This window comes from Tursiops truncatus, chromosome 12 (assembly GCF_011762595.2).
Source record: "Tursiops truncatus isolate mTurTru1 chromosome 12, mTurTru1.mat.Y, whole genome shotgun sequence".
NCBI lineage: Eukaryota > Metazoa > Chordata > Mammalia > Artiodactyla > Delphinidae > Tursiops > Tursiops truncatus.
In genome coordinates, this window is record NC_047045.1 from 83,779,388 (window position 1) to 83,801,887 (window position 22,500).

General features: G+C 35.4%; 1 protein-coding gene across 2 annotated transcripts in view; it reads left to right on the forward strand.

Moving 5' to 3' along the window:
- Positions 1–22,500, forward strand: part of PACRG (parkin coregulated) — a 515,005-nt gene that overhangs the window by 77,157 nt on the left and 415,348 nt on the right. The window lies entirely within an intron of this gene.

Genomic DNA, 22,500 nt, shown 5'->3' on the forward strand with positions numbered 1-22,500 from the left:
TGTGGAATACAAAAGAGGGCCGGTTCTCTCTGCTGCCCTCTCCTCTCTGTCTGCAGTACGTGTCAGCCAGCACAGTGGCTGTCATACGTGCCCTGTTAGAGGCTGACCTCCGCTGCTGAGACCATTACAGCACCGACATTTTTCTGACAAAAGGTTAATTGGTTTCAAAATAAATGTATTGCCTAATGACTCCATTTTAATGTGGCTGTTTCCTTCTAAAAGGCTCATTGATGTTATTTGTAAAAACTTGCCAGTCTCTTAACTGAAGAAGGCTTTTACATTTAATTTGGAAAATGAATGCTGATCTCTAACCAGCTTCTGATATTTAATTATTTTTTGTTATCAAGGACTTTGCTTTGGGTGATATTTATCAGCTAAAAGGGCTTCTCTGCCTAAAGAAAGAAAAGCAGTTGCACATGTGTGAGCATCGCATCAGGTTAAGGAACATAAAAGGCTTTGCCAGATATTTTAAATTTAGCAACTGATCCATGTAATAAAAAAGTCCCACAGTAGTATCTGAAGGGTGAACGTGAGGATTGTTTATAATTAGTAACAAATAAATTTATGTTTAAAAATAAAAATGATCAAAGTGTAGAATTCATCAAAGTAAATAGCTCAGAAATTCATAAAAATTAACCTTTTCCTTCTTTTATGGAAAACCTGAAAGAATTGTTTGCATTATTTCTAGTATGTCTTTAAATGTTTTCATATAATTATCAAACATTTTGAAATCTTGAGCAGTCACATGATATCCATTTATTGAACTTAGAATTATTAAAAATTGTTTGGCAAGAAAAATCTGAAGATACCCTTGTTATTAAGTTTTGTCATAATTTTTTTAGGCGAATGAAGGACATTATTATCCTGGTTTTAATCATCTCTCTTAAAATTTGCATTTGTTTTGTGAAAATGTGCATAATGAGAAAAAATTTATAGCAAGTATAACTAATTTACATATTTTATTCTTAAAAACTTTAATTTGGGGTTTTGTTTGTATTTGATTAGTTAGATGGATTTTGTGTTTGTTTGTCTATGTACCAATTCATTCACGATCACATAGTGCAGGTTCTTAAGAAGTTGATTCCTTTTGAGTAAATAATATGCCATATTTCTTTATAAAAAGTGAGTCGATTTTTGGTGTTTTAAGTAATTTAGCACATAAAAATTCTATCAATAAAAAGAATTCATAGTTTTTTGACCTGTTTGAATAATCGTATGAGTAACTTTTAGAAATGTCAAGAGACTAGAAAAAATTCATCTTGAAAATAATAAAAATATAGATGAATCATTTTGCTTTATCTGTGATAATCCAACAGTCAGATGGGATATAAATTGATTTTCTTTTTTATAACTATATTAATTCTTTTAAGCTACTATTGACTACTGTACTGATTCAGCAAGCTAAAAAGTCAGAATAAAGAGGAAGCAATTTATATGCTGCCACTGGTAGGATAGTAGCATACATTTAAAGAAACATCTTATCCTATAACCGGTAGACTTCTACCTTTTAAAGCTTTAACAACCGGATTTCAATTGTACTACTGTAATGTTGAAGATAAAACATTAAAATTATTAAGCACAGGCTTGTGAGCAGTCTCTCAATATATTCATATTTATTCCTTGGCACATGTACTATGGGGAAAGTCCGGTACTTGGTAAGACCAGAGACCTTCTTTTAGGATGCCATTTCTAAGGAAGGGACCTTGAATGTTGAAGGAAGCAGGGCTCTGCATGCACCCCACAAAAACAAACTAACTGAACGTCCCCAGACCCTGAACTGTACTTCGCCGTGTGTGGACAGAGCCCTGGTCAAGCAAACTTCTCATCTCATGTCATAGCTCGCCCCTTGCTGAAGGCTACTGAGTAGCTCTGATTCCCAGGAAAATACCTGTCCTCTCTCCACACTCCCTGTGACACCCCTGGGGCTCCAAGGGCGGTGGTGAGTACCTGAAATGGTGTGTATAATTAAGTGGCAAGGAGATCCATTTCCTTTATCAGAATTTCAAGAGGCCTGAAAGGCAGTGACTTTAGGGCAGAAGTCACTGCCCTAAACCCTGATGAAGACTTCCCCAGCATCTCAGGCTCATTCCGGTCTGTAAAGTTGCTGAGAGAGGATCCCTGCCCAAGACCTCAAATTCCCCCTCTTTTTGTTCTGGATTAGCTGACCTGATCATCACCATATTAGAAATCACCATATATTCTTGAAATAACAAAGGCACTCTACAGTAATACTTAATAAATGACTTACTAAAGTCAGAACATAGAAGTAAAAGTCAGAGACAGGCAAATGTCTTCTCAGGGTTAGGTTTCTCAACCCACATCCTGAGCTACCATCATAGTTTAGGGCACATGAAGTGTGCCCTATTTGTTCCACATGTCAAAACAACAGGGCAAACCAAATGCCACAATCCATGCAGTTTAGTATATTCCTTGTGGTATCACTAAAGATCTGAGCACTGTTTAATGCAGCTTTCTGCAGTGGTGGAAATGTTCTGCATCTGTACTGTCTAATACATTACAAGTAGCCATATGTGGCCGTTAAGCACTTGAAATGTCCCCAGAGAGACTGAGGAACTAAATTTTAAATTTTAATTAATTTTAATTTAAATAGCCACTGGTTACCATATTAGACAGTGCTGCTCTACATTAAGATAATGACAGTCAAGTAGAGAACAAATGTATGGATACCAAGGGTGAAAGGGGTGGGGTGGGAGGAATTGGGAGACTGGGATTGACACATATACATTATTGATACTATGTATAAAATGGGAACATACTGTATAGCTCAGGGAACTCTACCTAACACACTGTGGTAACCTAAATGGGAGGGAAGTCCAGAAGTGAGGGGATAGCTGTATGTGTATGGCTGATTCATTTTGTCGTGCAGTGGAGGCTAATACAGCATTGTAAAGCAACCATACTCCAATAAAAATTAATTTAAAAAAAAGTTAAATGCCCAGGATTCAGAGCTGGTTTCCTGTCTTATGATGGACTCCTCATTGTGTTTGTGGATTTTATGAAGGCTCTTTACTGCCTACTTTTTTTATTGCCATATCTCTAGATATTCTCCAAAGTAAATATGTAATCTCTAAATATTCAGGATGTAGTAAAATAAAGCATTTAGCTCAAGAAAAAGATAATGACAGTCAAAAATAAATGCCTGAACCTGCTAGCCAGATAGGAGACTATAGCTATGTAAGAATTTTTATTAAAATAAAAAAATAAGACTGATTTGTGCACCTTTGTCATGGCTGGGCTTATACATTCCTTGGTTAACATGAAAGAAGTTTTGCAAAATATTTGTAGTGAAATTTTCTATATACTTATCAGTGGCAAGTTAATGATTATGAAAGATAATAGATTTAATCTAGATTATGAAATGTACCAGGCAAGCTCTGCATACTTTTTTATTTTTAAATATGCATTTTCTAAATATAGCTGAAGAATTCTTGATTGTGAATGGTTGAATCCATTACAAAGCATACTAATTGCTCTAAACATTTAATCCACTTACTTTTCTGCATTTTTCTTGACTCTACTAACTTTCAGGAAACATGGCTTTGTTCTGTTGCTGATCTGTTCAATATCCAGAGTACAAGCAACAGAAGTTGATCAAGAGCCAACCCTTCTGAATAAGTTACAAAGCAGATAATCAGCATGAACAATGGACATTTAAAAATTGTGTTTCCACACCTTAAATTTCCATTATTCAGTCTCCTGTAATTTTGTGATATGAGTCATACCCCTTTATAAGCATAGTGTGTGGGGGGGTGAGGCTCTACCTAGAGGACACTCTGGAGACAGAAGAAATGTCATACAAACTTGCAGAGCTTTCGGCACACTGTCTCAACTTCTTCTACGTAAAGGAGGGCTCTCTGGCCTTACATTTAGGTCTTTAATCCATTTTGAGTTTATTTTTGTGTATGGGTTAGGGAGTGTTCTAATTTCATTCTTTTATATGTAGCTGTCCAGTTTTCCCAGCACCATTTATTGAAGACACTGTCTTTGCTCCATTGTATATTCTAGCCTCCTTTGTCATAGAGTAGGTGGCCATAGGTGCGTGGGTTTATCTCTGGGCTTTCTATCCTGTTCCATTGATCTATATTTCTGTTTTTGTGCCAGTACCATACTGTCTTGATTACTATAGCTTTGTAGTTTAGTCTGAAGTCAGGGAGCCCGATTCCTTCCGCTCCATTTCTGTTTCTCAAGACTGCTTTTGATATTTGGGGTCTTTGTGTCTCCATACAAATTGTAAAATTTTTTATTCTAGTTCTGTGAAAAATGCCATTGATAATTTGATAGGGATTGAATTGACTCTGTAGATTGCTTTGGGTAGTCTAGTCATTTTCACAATATTGATTCTTCCAATCCAAGAATATGGTGTATCTCTCCATCTGTTTGTGTCGTCTTTGATTTCTTTCATCAGTATCTTATAGTTTTCTGTGGTAGGTTTATTCCTAGGTATTTTATTCTTTTTGTTGCAATGGTACATGGGATTGTTTCCTTAATTTCTCCTTCTGATCTTTTGTTGTTAGTGTATAGGAATGCAAGTGATCTCTGTGTATTAGTTTTGTATCCTGCGACTTTACTAAATTCATTGATGAGCGCTAGTAGTTTTCTGGTGGCATCTTTAGGATTCTCTATGTATAGTATCATGTCATCTGCAAGCAGTGATGGTTTTACTTCTTCTTTGCCAATTTGTATTCCTTTTATATCTTTTTCTCCTCTGATTGCCATGGCTAGGACTTCCAAAATTATGGATTAAAGACCTAAATGTAAGGCCGGACACTGTAAAACTCTTAGAGGAAAATCTAGGCAGAACACTCTTTGACATAAATTGCAGCAAGATCTTTTTTGGCCCGCCTCCAAGAGTAATGAGAATAAGAATAAAAATAAACAAATGGGACCTAAAGAAACTTAAAAGCTTTTGCACAGCAAAGGATACCATAAGCAAGACGAAAAGACAACCCTCGGAATGGGAGAAAATATTTGCAAATGAATCAACAGACAAAGGATTAATCTCCAAAATATACAAACAGTTCATGCCGCTCAATATCAAAAGACAAACAACCCAATCAAGAGATGGGTGGAAGACCTAACTAGACATTTCTCCAAAGAAGACATACAGATGGCCAACAAACACATGAAAAGATGCTCAACATCACTAATTATTACAGAAATGCAAATCAAAACTACAATGAGATATCATCTCACACCAGTCAGAACAGCCATCATCAAAAAATATACAAACAATAAATGCTAGAGAAGGTGTGGAGAAAAGGGAACCCTCTTGCACTGTTGGTGGCAATGTAGATTGATACAGCCACTATGGAGAACAGTAAGGACATTCCTTAAAAAAGTAAAAATAGAAATACCGTATGACCCAGCAATACCACTCCTGGGCATATACCCAGAGAAAACCATAATTCAAAAAGACACATGCACCCCAATGTTCATAGCAGCACTATTTACAATAACCAGGTCATGGAAGCAGCGTAAATGTCCATCAACAGATGAATGGATAAAGAAGAGGTGGTACATATATACAGTGGAATATTTCTCAGCCATAAAAAAGAATGAAATTGGGTCATTTGTAGAGACATGGATGGACCTGGAGACTGTCATACAGAGTGAAGTAAGTCAGAAAGAGAAAAACAAATATCGTATATTAACGCATATATATGGAATCTGAAAAAATTGGTGTAGACGATCTTGTCTGCAGGGCAGAGGTGGAGACACAGACGTAGAGAACAGACATGTGGGTACCTGGGGGCGAGGGAGGGTGGGATGAACTGGGAGATTGGGATTGACATATATACACTATTGATACTATGTATAAAGTAGATAACTGGTGAGAGCCTGCTGTATAGCACAGGGAACTCTACTCAGTGCTCTGTGGTGACCTAGATGAGAGGGAAATTCGAAAAGGAGGAGATATATATGTATGTGTAGCTGATTCACTTTGCTCTACAGTATAAACTGGCACGATATTTTAAAGCAACTATACTCCAATAAAAAATAATAATAATAAAAAAGGAGGGTTGAAGCAAGGCATACGTGTAGAATGTGGTCCTTTGGTGGAAGGGAGCTCTAAATTGCACCAAAGTCAAGCATTAAAGCACGAGTCATAGGAGAATATAAAAGTATGTGGGCGTTTACACCGCTTTTCTGGGAACTATCCTCTCGCTTCTGCCACTAGACATTCTCCACCCATCAGTTTAGACAACCTTCAGGTCTCCTGAGGAGTCGTCTTCTCCCTCTTCCCCCTCCTCATCTTCTCCTTCCTTCTCCTCCCCCTCCTCCCTCTACTTTCCCTTCTCCTTCCCTTCTTCCTTCTCCCCTTGCCCCTCTCCTCTCCACCCTCACTATTTTCCTTCTCCTCTCCTTCCTCCTCTTCCTCCCCTTTTCCTTTCTCCTTCCTCCTTCCTCCCCCTCTTCCTCCTCCTTATACTCTTTTTGTTTGTTACTTCCCAGAATCCACATTTCCTCCCTTCATTTCTCCAGGAGAAGGAGCCAGGAGTCCATTCTAGTTCCCTATTTTGGGCAGGAATCTGAAATAACTTCAAGTAGTCACTCAAAAGAACTTGAAATACTACTTGTTACTTACACACTTAATGAGGAGCAAACTATGAATCATCGGTGCACTATGAAATTCACTGTTTTATTGTAAATTCTAATTCCAAGACATCGTTTTAAAATTGTGCGAGAATACTATTTTATAGTATTCAATGTAGACCTTGGGAGAAAGATTTGTAGAAAAATAGATTGGATTTTAAAAAATTACTATATGGTGTTATAAACCATTCAGTTATTCTGATGAACTAAGATGAAAACAGCTACAACTACACTAAGGTGTCTCTGAATTTCTTTACTTTATAGACATTTTGTTGCAGCAGGTATTAGTAGAAATTACCTTTCTCCATCTGTCCTTGATACCATGCTACGTGATAGAATGTGACATGCACTGGCATGCACTGAGAGTCTTGTTTTCCACTAAATTTCTTATGAACATGCTTAAGGATGTTCTAGACATTAGAAAGGTTTGAGTAAGAAATAGATATTAACTGTCTAGCCAAATCAAGATATAATGAAAATCCTATGACAAATGTGACTAAAATCACAAACTTTTGAATTGTCTCAAAAAGGGAAAAGCTCAAAATGGACTTGTACTTTGCCTCAAACTCCCCTCTCTCAGCACCTTATAACCCCTCATATGGCAATGTTGTGGTGACATTTTTTTAACCAACAAGTAATATGTGTATTCATTTATATATTTTATCCCACTTTAATACTAAAAGATTTTAAATTGTTTTAGAAAGAACTATAAAATACAGAAATTTAGCATATAATAGGAAAGATGAGAGAAAATGAAAACCAGATAGGGTCTACAATGGAGCCAATAGCAAGGCTAATGAAAATGACATATCCTAAAGACTTCAAAGGCAGGGACTCTGTATTCCTAGTTTGTTCACTCCTTTATCCCAGTGCTATGCCTGAAAGAGTATCTGGCACAGAGGTGGTGCCCAGTGATGTGTACTGAATGAATGTAAAACATCCTGCAACTGGTTTTACTTCTCTAGACACTGTTTCGCGACCATGCGTCTCACTCTCTAGTCCTTACTCTCATCTGTGATGACCATGTACTGAATGATTGGTGTGGCTCTTTTTAATTGGGAGGTCTAAGAAAGTTTGTTTCACAATTACTAAAGTATCTATATTTTGAGATGTTCACGAAATACTTCAAAGAACATTGATTAGAAATTAGCCATAGAGGCCAAGTCTTCTGGTAGCAAATTAAGAAGATCAGCACCAGCAAGTTAATTTCAATGCACAGTCCAGAGTTATATGCAATAGTTTCTGTAGGTTGAACTTTTACCTTGAAAAGGCTTAGGTTATATGTAATGCTTTGCCAATGATTACTGATTTCTTAAATTTCTTAAATTCCAAAATGACAAGTTTGTTTTTCTTTCTAAATGACTAAAAATGTATGTCCAGTCTGGACATCCAAGTAAAGAAATGCTGTGCCTAAGTTAATTAAATGCCTAAATTTGTTTTAAAAATTTCTGCTGATGGTGGCTGGACTATACCTTCAATTCTGTATTGACCCCCTAGTTGCTAAAACTCATGTGTGACTCTATTCAGAATTTTTTCTCCAGTATGTTCTCTCTTTTTTTTCAGTTCTTAGAGGCATTGGTATTCATGAACTATAAAAAGCTCTGTCAGTGTGACTGTTTTCATTGACATAACTGATAATTTCCTACCAGGAAAAACATTTATTGAATATAATTATTATTGAAATGTGCACTAATTTTCTTACAATTAAGATCAGCCCCAAACCAGGATAGCTCATTATCTGTAAATACTACTGCATTTTAAAGTAAGTCACACTGTGATATGATACCTAATCCATTAACCCTCAGTATATTGTTCTCAAAACTCTCTAATTTTGATTAATAATTTAGTCCTCTGGTGCCTTCAATTTCTTAATGTTTCAGTTTCTTAAGGATTCAAAGAATTAATGCCGTATCTATTACCCCGTTAGGCAAAATCGATATTGATCTTTAAAATCTTATAGGCAAATTCCTTTGAGTTGAATAATTTGTTGCACATGAAGAAGAATGAATGTATTCATGGAATTGTCCTGGGCTTCTATTTCTTTTGATAACTGTCAAAGTTTGAGTTTGGATAACAGGCCTTAGTAGAATTTGTAAGGCAAATTTTACAAGAGAAGTGACAATTTACCTGATTTTTCTACAAGAGAGCTGCCACATTTCCACTATTAATTCCTCTGTGATTAATTAATAGACAGAGCTTATTCTAGAAGTCTTGAAAAAAATAATCTCCTGGCAATTACTGTGCTGTTCTATGTTTTTTTGAGGAGGGGACTGCATGAACAATTAACGCCATTCTTTTATTTGATGTGAATTGCTATGTCTTAGAAGTGTACAGCATGAAAATACAACCATGTATCAGAAATAACTTTAATTTAAATTGGTTAGATGACCTCTGAAAGCTAGATGAAAGATTTTCTGCTGAATGGGCTGGTGCTCCCTGCTGCCTATATAATTTATGTGAGAAATTAGTGTGAATGGTTCACTTTTATGGAGCAGTGCTGCTTGTAGCAAGCCTGCAGAAACAATTTTCCCCCAAGCCTCCATCTGTTCTTCAAACTAGGGCATATGCCATCTCATCGAGCTTGAAAGTCAACTGATTTATAACTCCTGGAAAGTGCCTAGATTGAAAAGAAAGGTCGGCCGCTGCTATGTGACAGTGATTTGGTAGGCATCGGCTAAAGACAGTTCACATCCCAAGAGAAACAAGCAGTGCTGTAAGTTTCATCTCAGTGGACTGACATCTAGAAGAAAAACAAATCACTCCTGCTTTTCAAGTTACACAACCCCCTGCTGTTGAAAAGTAGGCGTGGTCTTTGCAGTGCAAGGGTGCCACAGCTAAGATACCCTATCACTGTCCCGTGAAGAAGTGGGATTGTTGCCACCCTCCCAGTGATACATGTTGCCATCTCAGAAATATCAACACTCCGATCTTTAAATGAAAAGTGTGTGTTGCTGCTTTTCAGAAAGTCTGGTTTGGGGACACAAGTTGGACTTTGACTTTTTTTTGTATCTGCCCGGAGGGCGAAATTCCATATCTGTTCCAATTAGTAATTTAATGAATGGTTCCCTCTCTGTCTTATCACTTGTCACATAGCCCATCTCTTTACTGAAGCACTTTTGAAATCAAAAGTTCTTTGACAGATGACAAGTGGAATCAGATTGATGTCATGAGAGTAAAAAAAAAATCAATGTTTGTTTGATGTTTTTATTTAGAGTGGTCAGTGTCTCTTTATATTTGAGGCTTCTAGATACTTAGTAAATTTTCAACCCCCTGAATTTATATTAAAGTTTCTCCTTTTCTTAAAGGTAAAATCTAAATAAGGTATTAATGAATAATCATATCAATTTTAATACATATTTGAGGCAAAAATTTCAGGAAATTATATTTTACCTTTATCAAAAGAAGGTTATCCTGGGGCTTCCCTGGTGGCGCAGTGGTTGAGAGTCCGCCTGTCGATGCAGGGGACGTGGGTTCGTGCCCCGGTCTGGGAAGATCCCACATGCTGCGGAGCGGCTGGGCCCGTGAGCCATGGCCTCTGAGCCTGCGCGTCTGGAGCCTGTGCTCCGCAACGGGAGAGGCCACAACAAAGAGAGGCCCGTGTACGTACCGGAAAAACAAAACAAACAAAAAAAAGGTTATCCTGGCTTTGAAAGTTATATGCAAAAATTAATTCTGGTAGAATAATCAGCTAAACTCATGTAAAAAATACAAATTTTTATCCTTATTATTGCTTATAAAGTTTTATTCTCAATATGAAATATATACATTTTATTTTATAAAATAAAAAATATTGAAAAGTACAAGGAATAAATAATCATCTTTCCACCATTCACTGCATGCAACTGTTAACATTTTTCAAAGTATTTCTGTCGTATCTTTCTTCTTCCCAGTTGTGATCATAGTATATATAATAGTTTGTAAAAAAATATTTGTCATTGTACGGTATATGAAAATTGTATGTACTAATTCTTAGATTTTCTGACTTTTTTATAGTTCAAAATAATAGATGATTATTTTAGAAAATTTTGAAAATGAATAAAATGTATACATAAGATAACATTCATCTGAAGGTAACCACTTTCAGTATATTGTTTTAGTTCAGTCTGTCTTCTGCATGTGTGTTTTTAGCTTTGTTAAAACTGTTTCATATGATGATTTGTTTGTGTGTGTGTGTGTGTGTGTGTGTGTTTTAACATCTTTATTAGAGTATAATTGCTTTACAATGGTGTGTTAGTTTCTGCTTTATAACAAAGTGAATCAGTTATACATATACATATGTTCCCATATCTTTTCCCTCTTGCGTCTCCCTACTTCCCACCCTCCCTATCCCACCCTTCTAGGTGGTCACAAAGCACCAAGCTGATCTCCCTGTGCTATGCGGCTGCTTCCCACTAGCTAGCTATTTTACATTTGGTAGTGTATATATGTCCATGCCACTCTCTCACTTTGTCACAGCTTACCCTTCCCCCTCCCCATATCCTCAAGTCCATTCTCTAGTAGGTCTGTGTCTTTATTCCTGTCTTGCCCCTAGGTTCTTCATGACCATTTTTTTTTCTTTCTTAGATTCCGTATATATGTGTTAGCATACGGTATTTGTTTTTCTCTTTCTGACTTACTTCACTCTGTATGACAGACTCTAGGTCCATCCACCTCACTACAGATAGCTCAATTTCATTTCTTTTTATGGCTGAGTAATATTCCATTGTATATATGTGCCACATCTTCTTTATCCAGTCATCTGTCGATGGACACTTAGGTTGCTTCCATGTCCTGGCTATTATAAATAGAGCTGCAGTGAACATTTTGGTACATGACTGTTTTTGAATTATGGTTTTTTCAGGGTATATGCCCAGTAGTGGGATTGCTGGGTCGTATGGTAGTTCTAGTTTTAGTTTTTTCAGGAACCTCCATACTGTTCTCCATAGTGGCTGTATCAATTTACATTCCCACCAACAGTGCAAGAGGGTTCCCTTTTCTCCACACCCTCTCCAGCATTTATTGTTTCTAGATTTTTTGATGATGGCCGTTCTGACCAGTGTGAGATGATATCTCATTGTAGTTTTGATTTGCATTTCTCTAATGATTAGTGATGTTGAGCATTCTTTCATGTGTTTGTTGGCAATCTGTGCATCTTCTTTGGAGAAATGTCTATTTAGGTCTTCTGCCCATTTTTGGATTGGGTTGTTTGTTTTTTTGATATTGAGCTGCATGAGCTGCTTGTAAATTTTGGAGATTAATCCTTTGTCAGTTACTTCATCTGCAAAGATTTTCTCCTATTCTGAGGGTTGTCTTTTTGTCTTGTTTATGGTTTCCTTTGCTGTGCAAAAGCTTTTAAGTTTCATTAGGTCCCATTTGTTTTTTTTGTTTTGTTTTTATTTGCATTTCTCTAGGAGGTGGGTCCAAAAGGATCTTGCTGTGATTTATGTCATAGAGTGTTCTGCCTATGTTTTCCTCTAAGAGTTTGCATATGATGATTTCTAAGGAACCCAAAGGAACATTCAAGGACCTAATTAGAAGAGGAGATTAATAATGGACATAATGGCCACAAGAGTATTAATAATGAATAATTTTGTCAAATTTAACAAGAGCAACAACGAAATAGATAACTGTAGTTTAATATGCATTTTACAGTTTCCAGTGGTCATTACTCAAGGCCTTTGGAAGAAACATGTGCCAGTATGTGTCTCTGTGTAGCTTTGCTTTGGGCAAGGTACATGTGGCTTCTCCTTAAGCAATTCTGAAGCTACCATGCCAACCACGTAAGTGGATTCGCCACTGTAAACATGTTGTTAATATATTTTTGGAGAATAGCAAGAGATATTGAGAAAAAGGTTTATTGAATATGAAACACATTTCTTACTATTGGGAAAAGTATAAAAAATCAACAAAGATAGTCAACAGAATCACTATACAATCAGTCTCTGCCTTCAATCTAAGACATATCCCTTACAAGAAAAAATCCTATAGAATTTCCAAGATTGCATTCCAGTCTGAATAAGGTAAAAACTCATAAAAACCTTCAAGCCATAAATTCCCCTTTCTTGAGTTCTTATTTAGATTCATCTCTCTCTGTTCATGTATATGTTTAGGGAATTTTATAAGAAACAGGTACATGGGTTGAATATTTCTGAATCCTTGACTATCTTGAAAATATAATTTTTCAACTTTCATACATGAAAAACATTTGATTCAAATTAACATTCTTAAATTACAACTGCCCCCCTCCAAATCTCTGAAGAATGTAACACCATTGTATTCTAACATATAATTGCTGAGAAACTAAGGCCAGTGTGATTTTTATCCCTTTGATCTGTCTTTGTTTGCTTTTTATTTGGTTTGACAGTCTGGATAAATGCATTATTTGTGTAAAATTAGAAGTTGCTACCATGCTTATTTTTTGTTTTCATTGAGCTTTTCTTTAATATAGTAAGCTTATTTTGTCTGCTTACTTGATTATTATTTTTTTACAATTTTTAAATCCTTTCTTAGAACAAATATGTGTAGACTGTAAACTTATATTTTATCCTGTCGTTTCTATCACTGTCTCCCTCAATATTTTTATCTTTTTATTCACTTTTAAAAAACTTATAAGAGAGTTTTCTTATATTTTCTATTTTCTTTAGTAACAATTTGTCTACTAGTGCCTCAAGTTCAAATTTTACTTCCACTGCTATAGCTAATCTTGCAAATCTTTATATTGCTGACTCATATCATTGTACATACTGGCTTAAAAATTATTGTACAAATAAGTTTATCACAGAAAATGTTCTGATATTTTATCTGTATTTTGTAATTCAGATAAGCAAAAATAAAAATGTGAATCAACCATAGTCCCACAACCCTGAGGTAGCCTCTGCTGCATTATTAGTGTTAACTATTCAGACCCTTTTTCTCTCATATGCAAATCTATGTATGCAAATTTTATAAAACATTTCACTCATACTTCATAACATTTTTCAAGTAATTACGAGTCATAACTTGCATATGCACTTTCAAAATCATTTTGGGAAGCTCTAGAGTGTTCCATACATAATTTAACCAATTCCATATTGTTGGATAGTAATGTTTTCTTTAGGTATTAACGCTTTTCTTCAATATTTTGCTATAATGAGCGCTACTATTATCAGCATCATTGTACATTTTGTATATATTATGTCTTGCAGCTATGTCTGATTGTTCCCTAGTGGTACAGATCTCATTTTTTTAGCTTTTGCCTATTTTCATCATATGGATTTTTGCTCTTCTTTCATAAAGATTTGGCTTCTTGAACACTTGAGCATGGCCATTTCTCAAAATCACTGATGACTAAAGTAGTGAATTTAAAGGGGCTTCCTCAGCATCTAAGTCTATAAGATGATATTCTATTTCCTTTCTGTGCAGGATATTTATAAAACCCATTATTTTCAGTTTTACCTCAATCTAGAATTGGTGATTGCCAAGACTTAGAACATGTCATTGTGCTTGACCTCATTCATTCTCTGCTTGGACCGGTGAGCTCTCCTTATCAGGTATGTTTAGGTGGACTGCCAAGCTCTCAGCCAATCCCTAGTGTCTGGTATGAACATCCTGTTCTGTTGGCATAAAAAGGAATTTTTTGTGACTTCTGACAGTGATATAGATGGAGTAGGCAAGTCCCAGAAATGCACACATACTCAGCTGTATTCTTCTCTGCCCTTACCTGTATCATTTTGCTTGTGGGGCACACCACTTTCTAGGATGCAGTGCACTGTACTGCCAGGGGTCTCTGTCCCTACTCCTGTTCAGTTGTTTTCTGAGAGTTGGCTGTGACTGGATATGGGTGTGATATTTATGGGGATGAGAATGGAAAGGATCACACTTTGTCTTAAAAAGCAAGTACTTCACAGCAGCAGAATAGTGTTCTACTCCACGCCCACCCCTCAGTGGAGTTTGTTCTAGACCTTATGTTTCTGAGGGGGCGGAACATGTAGGAGGGATTCAAAAAAAAAAAAAGGAAAAACACCTACCAAGCTTTAGGATGGGTGCCTCTGGTTGCAAAATACAAGTTGACTATGAACTGTGGTTTTGCAATCCAGTTCCATTGTACTCTTCATCTGTAGAAATTCCTTTTCTTCCTGCTTGTGTATTCATTATTATACCTGGTTTTCAGTTACATGTTATGTTCTCCTCTTTTTCTGCATCTTCATAGGTAATTTGATAGCATGTTGGGAGACACTGTGTCAGAGACTCTTGTCCAGAAGCTGTTTAAAATAACGGAGTCCTATTTAGTTTTGTCCATTATTGGACTGAATTCTGTTACAGAGAAGTGATGTGATTTCATCAATGCCCAGGCAATAGTGACTCATCTACTAATAAAGGAATTGAATATTTATAAGTGAGACACAGTGATATGCTCTGTAGCCTGCTTGATATGGACTCTGGTCTTAAGAAGTTTATTGGCTAGAATAGATCACTATCCAACAAAGAAACTGAGAAGTGTCCAAAGAGTACATATCAAGTCTTCAATTGCTTCCTCTTGCATAGCTCATAATTTTTTTTTTTTTTTTGGCCAAATCAATATTTATTTTCTCACAGTTCTGGAGGTGGGAAGTCCAAGACGACTAAGGTGCCGGCAAAACTGGTTTCTCCTGAAGCCTCCTCCTTGACTTGCGGACGGCTGCCTTCTCACTGTGTCCTCACGTGGCTTTTCCTCTGTGTATGTGCATCCCTGGTGTCTCATAAATTCTTAATCCTTTATTCAGTGTGTGTTTAACATTTGCTACTTTAATTATTTTGTTCAAATAATTTTTGTAGACAAATATTTAAAATGAGAGGCTCTACAAAATTTCTATCAGTTCATAGATTTGTATATATTTCAGTGAATGCAGTCGCCTGACACTTTAGATTTTTCCTCCTACTTGTCTATTTATTACTATATAGACAAATAGTAAATTTTACCTATAAAATGACCTTGAGGTGATCAATCCACATACCTATATATCTACATATTGTGACAATCCCAAGTGTAAATGGGATATCACTGACTCCAAAATTCTGTACTGTATTTTTAAACATATACTGTTATTCATATTTTTACGTAAGTGTTAATTTTAAAGATTTATCCTTTTTGACATTCAATCTGATTTAAATTAGAAAACTCTGGGGTCAGTATTAAATACAAATTGGACTTACTCATTGTAGCCTCATATCTCTTAGTCTCTTTTTTCTTTCTTCCTAGCTCTTTAATCCACTGTCTCATTCTACATGATTTCCTCAAATCTATCTTCCAACTTAATAATTCACTTTCTTCAGTTAGGTTTAATCTACTGCGTAACCAGTGTGTTAAATTTAAAAAATTCAGTTTCAGTGAATATCAATTCTAAAATTTATTTTTGTTTCTTTGAAAGATCTGCCCATTTTTTTCATTATGTCTTTTTCTTGCTTTTTGGTTTTTCTTACTGTCTTTGTTGAGTTATGTATTTTAGATATATTCATTTAAAGTTTCTTTCACATTCATCTATTATCTCTGTTTCTAGGGGTATGAGTTAGAGTATGCCACTTTCTCCTATTCTCAGCTGTTTTGTTTTCTCAAGTGCTTTATGATATTTCTACTCAGAGCGTCCCTTTTGTGGAATCTACTTTCCTTGGGAATCCTACTTGCCCTGGGATGTGGGGGCGTCCCTGTGATTTCAAGTGTGTCTCTCCACGGGTTCTGAACTGATTTTTATGTGAACCGGACTCCACGTTTCTTCACCAGGTTATTGCCCATCACTTCCTCTTCATTTCTGAGAACTTGATATTTGCCTTTCTTACTTCTGAGAATGGCCATGGATTTTCATAATCTTTCATCCAGCTTTTATAGCTTTTTATGATCATATTGATCAGAAGTCTTTTTATAGGATTGTTTTCTCAATTAGCCTAATATCTTATCCTAGATACAGAGAAAGAACTATCTTAAGATACAACCTTTTTCCATTGTAAGACCAAATCTAAAATGCTCCCACTTAAAAAAAATCGATGAAATAAAATACTCTTTCTATTTCTCATGGAAATCTTTTATTTAAACAACTGTAATTAGCTAATTTATATTACATGATTTTTTGTGTGTGTATGTGTGTGCGCACATAATCAAACAGACAAATACTAAATCTATTTTGAAGGTAGTAAAATTTGGGCTTGGAAAAATCACAAGGGAAAGACATAAAGATTTTGTGCCAACCCTAATTCTCATATTTATGTATACAATGTGTGGGTGTACATATGTATGTGTGTTTATATAGATATCTTGTTTCTATTGGAGTTAAGAGTTCAATTTTCATTCAGTGAAATTTAACCAGAAAATTAAGGGTGATGGGGTGACTCTAAGGAGACCTCTATCTTCTCATTATTTATATCTGGTAATACTGAGTCTCTTGAGAAGCATTAGCCTATCAATTGAAAAACATCTTTTAAGTGCTTTCCATGTGCAGTAAGTTGTATAAAATTTTACTAAACATAATTATTTTTTAAAAATCAACAAAGTATAACACTGTATTGAAGAGATTTAGTTTCTTATAAATCATACTTCACAGAAAAAAATCTCTAGATTTATTAATTTCTATTTTTGAAGAATTTCTTGGGTAATGAAGTATTTGTGTATGCACAAAGTAGATTGCTCTTTTATGAACATTATTCTTTTTTCTTTATATTTTTTAAAAGGCAATACAGGAAGTGCTAGTGTACTAGACTGGTAATATAAAAAGTCACAAGTCAAAAAATAGAAAAGTTAAGATTTTTATAATTCTATCTGGGAATCTAGTTTTTTCTGCCTGTGTTAGTTATGATTTTAACACTTCATTATTGTAACTTATTACATTTAATAAACTAACAGTTGGGACTAGCTTAAAATCTCAAGCAGCAATTTAGCAGATGATTCATTTCATGAAGAAGAAATGAAGACTCTCATGATTGTTTCTGTGTCATTGGGAAAAGCATTGGTTAGTTGCAAAATTACCGGTAATATTTTCTCTGGTCAACAATGTTAGAATTTAGGTCAGTTTGTAGGAATAATGATGTCTAAACCCAATGAATACATCCTCTACAGAATATGCTAGTATTGTACAAAACTTTTTTGGTAAGAAATTTTGCATGTTATTAATATAAAATATCACTATTTGGCTTCATAAATAATAACCTTCGTTTTTCTCATCATTTTCTGTCTTGTACTTTATACATCAGAAACCTTTGCTCTTGTGGATTCCCAAACATGTCATCTTGTTTCTTGCCTCTTAACCTTTACTCATGGTTTAGTTACGCTGCTCTGGGAAACCAGCATGTCCTATTATTAGTCTCAAAGTTGAGCAAGATAGAAATCTGTTTCCATGTCTCCCCTTGTGATGGCAGATTTTGAAATGACAGAGGCAGAACATTATTTAACTTTGACTTACCATAGCCCCTGATATATCGTGAACAAATATTTTAAAGCTGGTGTTTCAAATAATTCACTAAAATACTATATTTTTACATTTTACACATTTTGTTTGTTTAATACAATAGCAATTAGAATTTTCATCTACTCATTTCCTCAAGAGCCAAGAGTTAGGACAGTTATTTCAGACAGATTTTTAATTTTATTTTCAAGCCCCAAAGATCTTTTCGTAGTTATTTATTTTTACATTTCCTTACAGATTGTAGTTTGTAGTTCCTTTGGGACCTATTTTGGATCAGGTCACTGAACATTACTTATTGCTGAAAATAGAATTAGTTTATTTAAACTCCAGTATTCTGATCATCTTGAAATTGTATCCTTATGTATGTGATGTTTTTAACTCTGTGTCATCTAGTTGATGTCCATGCAGTTTAGTAAGAAGCATCCATTTTTTGAGTAGATATTACATGAATGCCTACTATGTGGCAGGCACTGTTCTAGACTCTGGAAATATAGCAATGAATAAAGCAGACAAATTATCTGTCCTCATGGAACTTGTATTATAGTAGTAAGATAATAAACAATCAAACAAGTAAATATAGAAACTGTTAAATGGTAATATTATGAGGAAAAATAAAGCTGGGTGATAGAGATAATCATGGGAGGATAAGATACAGTTTTATGGGGTAGTCAGAGGATACTCCTTTAATAAAGTGACATTTAAGCAGAGGCCATTTGGTAATATTGTCTAAACTCTTTCTTAGGATGAGAGTCCTAACTTGATGCCTTTCCCTTTTTAAAATGTAGCAATATCAAAAAAGAAGGAAATGTCAAAGAAAAAATACAATGAAAACAACCAAATAAATTGTGTGCTTTGAAGACCTGTTAATTACAGAAAATTGGTGTCAAAGTTATAATCCAACAGTAATGAATTAACATATTACATTTTAAGTTCTTATTCTACTTAAAGACTACTTAAGGGATCATAAATGACTGTGATTTGTATATTTGAACATAAGTATTTTATGAGCATATGCAAATACATATTTCCTTTGTGAAAAGTATTTTTCATATTTAAATAAGAGGAAGCCTAAATAACCAAGCACATCTAAATTTTATGTCCTCTTTCACTTTTCTTTTAAAAATAAAATCATTACTAGTAAGCACATTTGAAAAACAAGCAAGAAATGATGAGATACACATGAACAGACACATCTGGATACAGAAATGTCATATCCCTATTATCTTTATGTGGGTCACACAAAACACAAGCTTCCAATTCAGGTAACGACTGGACTACAGGCAAAATTTGTTTATATGCTTTTGGAGACACAATCTGATGGATTCACGACATAATATACGTTTTTTATTTAGTGTGAATTAGTTGTTGTGTTTTTTTAACATCTTTATTGGAGTATAATTGCTTTACAATGGTGTGTTAGTTTCTCCTTTATAACAAAGTGAATCAGCTGTACATACACATATATCTCCTCCCTCTTGCATCTCCCTCCCACCCTTCCTATCCCACCCCACTAGGTGGACACAAAGCACGGAGCTTATCTCCCTGTGCTATGTGGCTGCTTCCCACTAGCTATCTATTTTACATTTGGTAGTGTATATATGTCCATGCCACTCTCTCACTTACTGCCAGCTTACCCTTCCCCAACCCCGTGTTCTCAAGTCCATTTCTACATCTGCGTCTTTATACCTGTCTGGCCCGTAGATTCTTCAGAACCACTTTTTTTTTTTTTTAGATTCCACATATATGTGGTAGCATACATTAATTGTTTTTCTCTTTCTGATTTACTTCTCTGCATGGCAGTCTCTGGGACCATCTACCTCACTAAAAATAACTCAATTTCATTTCTTTTTATGGTTAATATTCCATTGAATATATGTGCCACATCTTCCTTATCCAGTCATCTGTCGATGGACACTAAGGTTGCTTCCATATCCTGGCTATTGTAAATAGAGCTGCAATGAACATTGTGGTACCTGAGTCTTTTTGAATTATGGTTTTCTCAGGGTATATGCCCAGTAGTGGGAATGCTGGGTTGTATGGTAGTTCTAGTTTTTTAAGGAACCTCCATAATGTTCTCCATAGTGGCTGTATCAATTTACATTCCCACCAACAGTGCAAGAAGGTCCTCCACACCCTCTCCAGCATTTATTGTTTGTAGAGTTTTCGGTAATGGCCATTCTGACTGGTGTGAGGTGATATCTCATTGTAGTTTTGATTTGCTTTTCTCTAATGATTAGTGAGGTTGAGCATCCTTTCATGTGTTTGTTGGCAATCTGTATATCTTCTTTAGAGAAATATCTATTTAGGTCTTCTGCCCATTTTTGGATTGGGTTATTTGATTTTTAGATATTGAAGTGCATAGGCTGCTTGTAAATTTTGGACATTAATCCTTTGTTAGTTGCTTCATTTGCAAATATTTTCTCCCATTCTGAGGGTTTTCTTTTCGTCTTGTTTATAGTTTCCTTTGCTGTGCAAAAGCTTTGAAGTTTCATTAGGTCCCATTTGTTTATTTTTGTTTTTATTTCCATTTCTCTAGGAGGTGGGTCCAAAAGGATCTTGCTGTGATGTATGTCATAGAGTGTTCTGCCTATGTTTTCCTCTAAGAGTTGGATAGTGTCTGGCCTTACATTTAGATCTTTAATCCATTTTGAGTTTATTTTTCTGTATGCTTTTAGGGAGTGTTCAAATTTCATTCTTTTACATGTAACTGTCCAGTTTTCCCAGCACCACTTATTGAAGAGGCTGTCTTTTCTCAACTGTATATTCTTGCCTCCTTTATCAAAGATAAGGTGACCATGTGTGCGTGAGTTTATCCCTGGGCTTTCCATCCTGTTCCATTAATTTATATTTTGGTTTTTGTGTCAGTACCATACTGTCTTGATTACTGTAGCTTTGTAGTATAGTCTGAAGTCAGGGACCCTGATTCCTCCAGCTCGGTTTTTCTTTCTCAAGATTGCTTTGGCTATTCGGGGTCTTTTGTGTTTCCATACAAATTGTGAAATTTTTTGTTCTAGTTCTGTGAAAAATGCCATTGGTAGTTTGATAGGGATTGCGTTCAATCTGTAGATTGCTTTTGGTAGTATAGTCATTTTCACAATGTTGATTGTTCCAATCCAAGAACATGCTATATCTCTCCATCTGTTTGTATAATCTTTAATTTCTTTCATCAGTGTCTTATAGTTTTCTGCATACAGGTCTTTTGTCTCCTTAGGTAGGTTTATTACTAGGTATTTTATTCTTTTTGTTGCAGTGGGTAAATGGGAGTGTTTCCTTGATTTCTCTTTCAGTTTTTCCATCATTACTGTATAGGAATGCAAGATATTTCTGTGCATTAATTTTGGATCCTGCTAAAATACCAAATCCATTGATTAACTCTAGTAGTTTTCTGGTAGCATATTATGATTTTCTATGTATAGTGTCATGTCGTCTGCAAACAGTGACAGTTTAACTTCTTCGTTTCCGGGTTGGATTCCTTTAATTTCTTTTTGTCTCTGTTTGCTGTGGCTAAAACGTCCAAAACTATGTTGAGTAATAGTGGTGTGAGTGGGAAACCTGTCTTATTCCTAATCTTAGTGGAAATGGTTTCAATTTTTCACCATTGAGAACGATGTTGGCTGTGGGTTTGTCATATATGGCCTTTATTATGTTGAGGTAAGTTCCCTCTATTCCTACTTCCTGGAAGGTTTGTTTGTTTTTTATCATAAATGGGTGTTGAGTTTTGTCAAAATCTTTTTCTGCATCTATTGAGATTACTGTAAGATTTTTCTCCTTCAATTTGTTAATATGGTGTATCACATTCATTGATTTGTGTATATTGAAGAATCCTTGCATTCCTGGGATAAACCCCACTTGATCATGGTGTATGATCCTTTTAATGCGCTGTTGGATTCTGTTTGCTAGTATTTTGTTGAGGATTTTTGCATCTATGTTCATCAATGATATTGGCCTATAGTTTTCTTTTTTTGTGACATCTTTGTCTGGTTTTGGTATGAAGATGATGGTGGCCTTGTACAATGAGTTTGGGAGTGTTCCTCCCTCTGCTATATTTTGGAAGAGTTTGAGAAGGATAGGTGCTAGCTCTTTTCTAAATGTTTGATGGAATTCGCCTGAGAAGCCATCTGGTCCTGGGCTTTTCTTTGCTGGAAGAATTTTAATCACAGTTTCAATTTCAGTGCTTGTGATTGGTCTGTTTATATTTTCTATTTCTTCCTGGTTCAGTCTCGAAGGTTGTGCTTTTCTAAGAATGTGTCCATTTCTTCCAGGTTGTCTATTTTATTGGCATATAGTTGCTTGTAGTAATCTCTCATGATCCTTTGTATTTCTGCAGGGTCAGTTGTTACTTCTCCTTTTTCATTTCTAATTCTATTGATCTGAGTCTTCTCCCTTTTTTTCTTCATGAGTCTGGCTAATGGTTTATCAATTTTGTTTATCTTCTCAAAGAACCAGCTTTTAGTTTTATTGACCTTTGCTATTGTTTCCTTCAATGCTTTTTCATTTA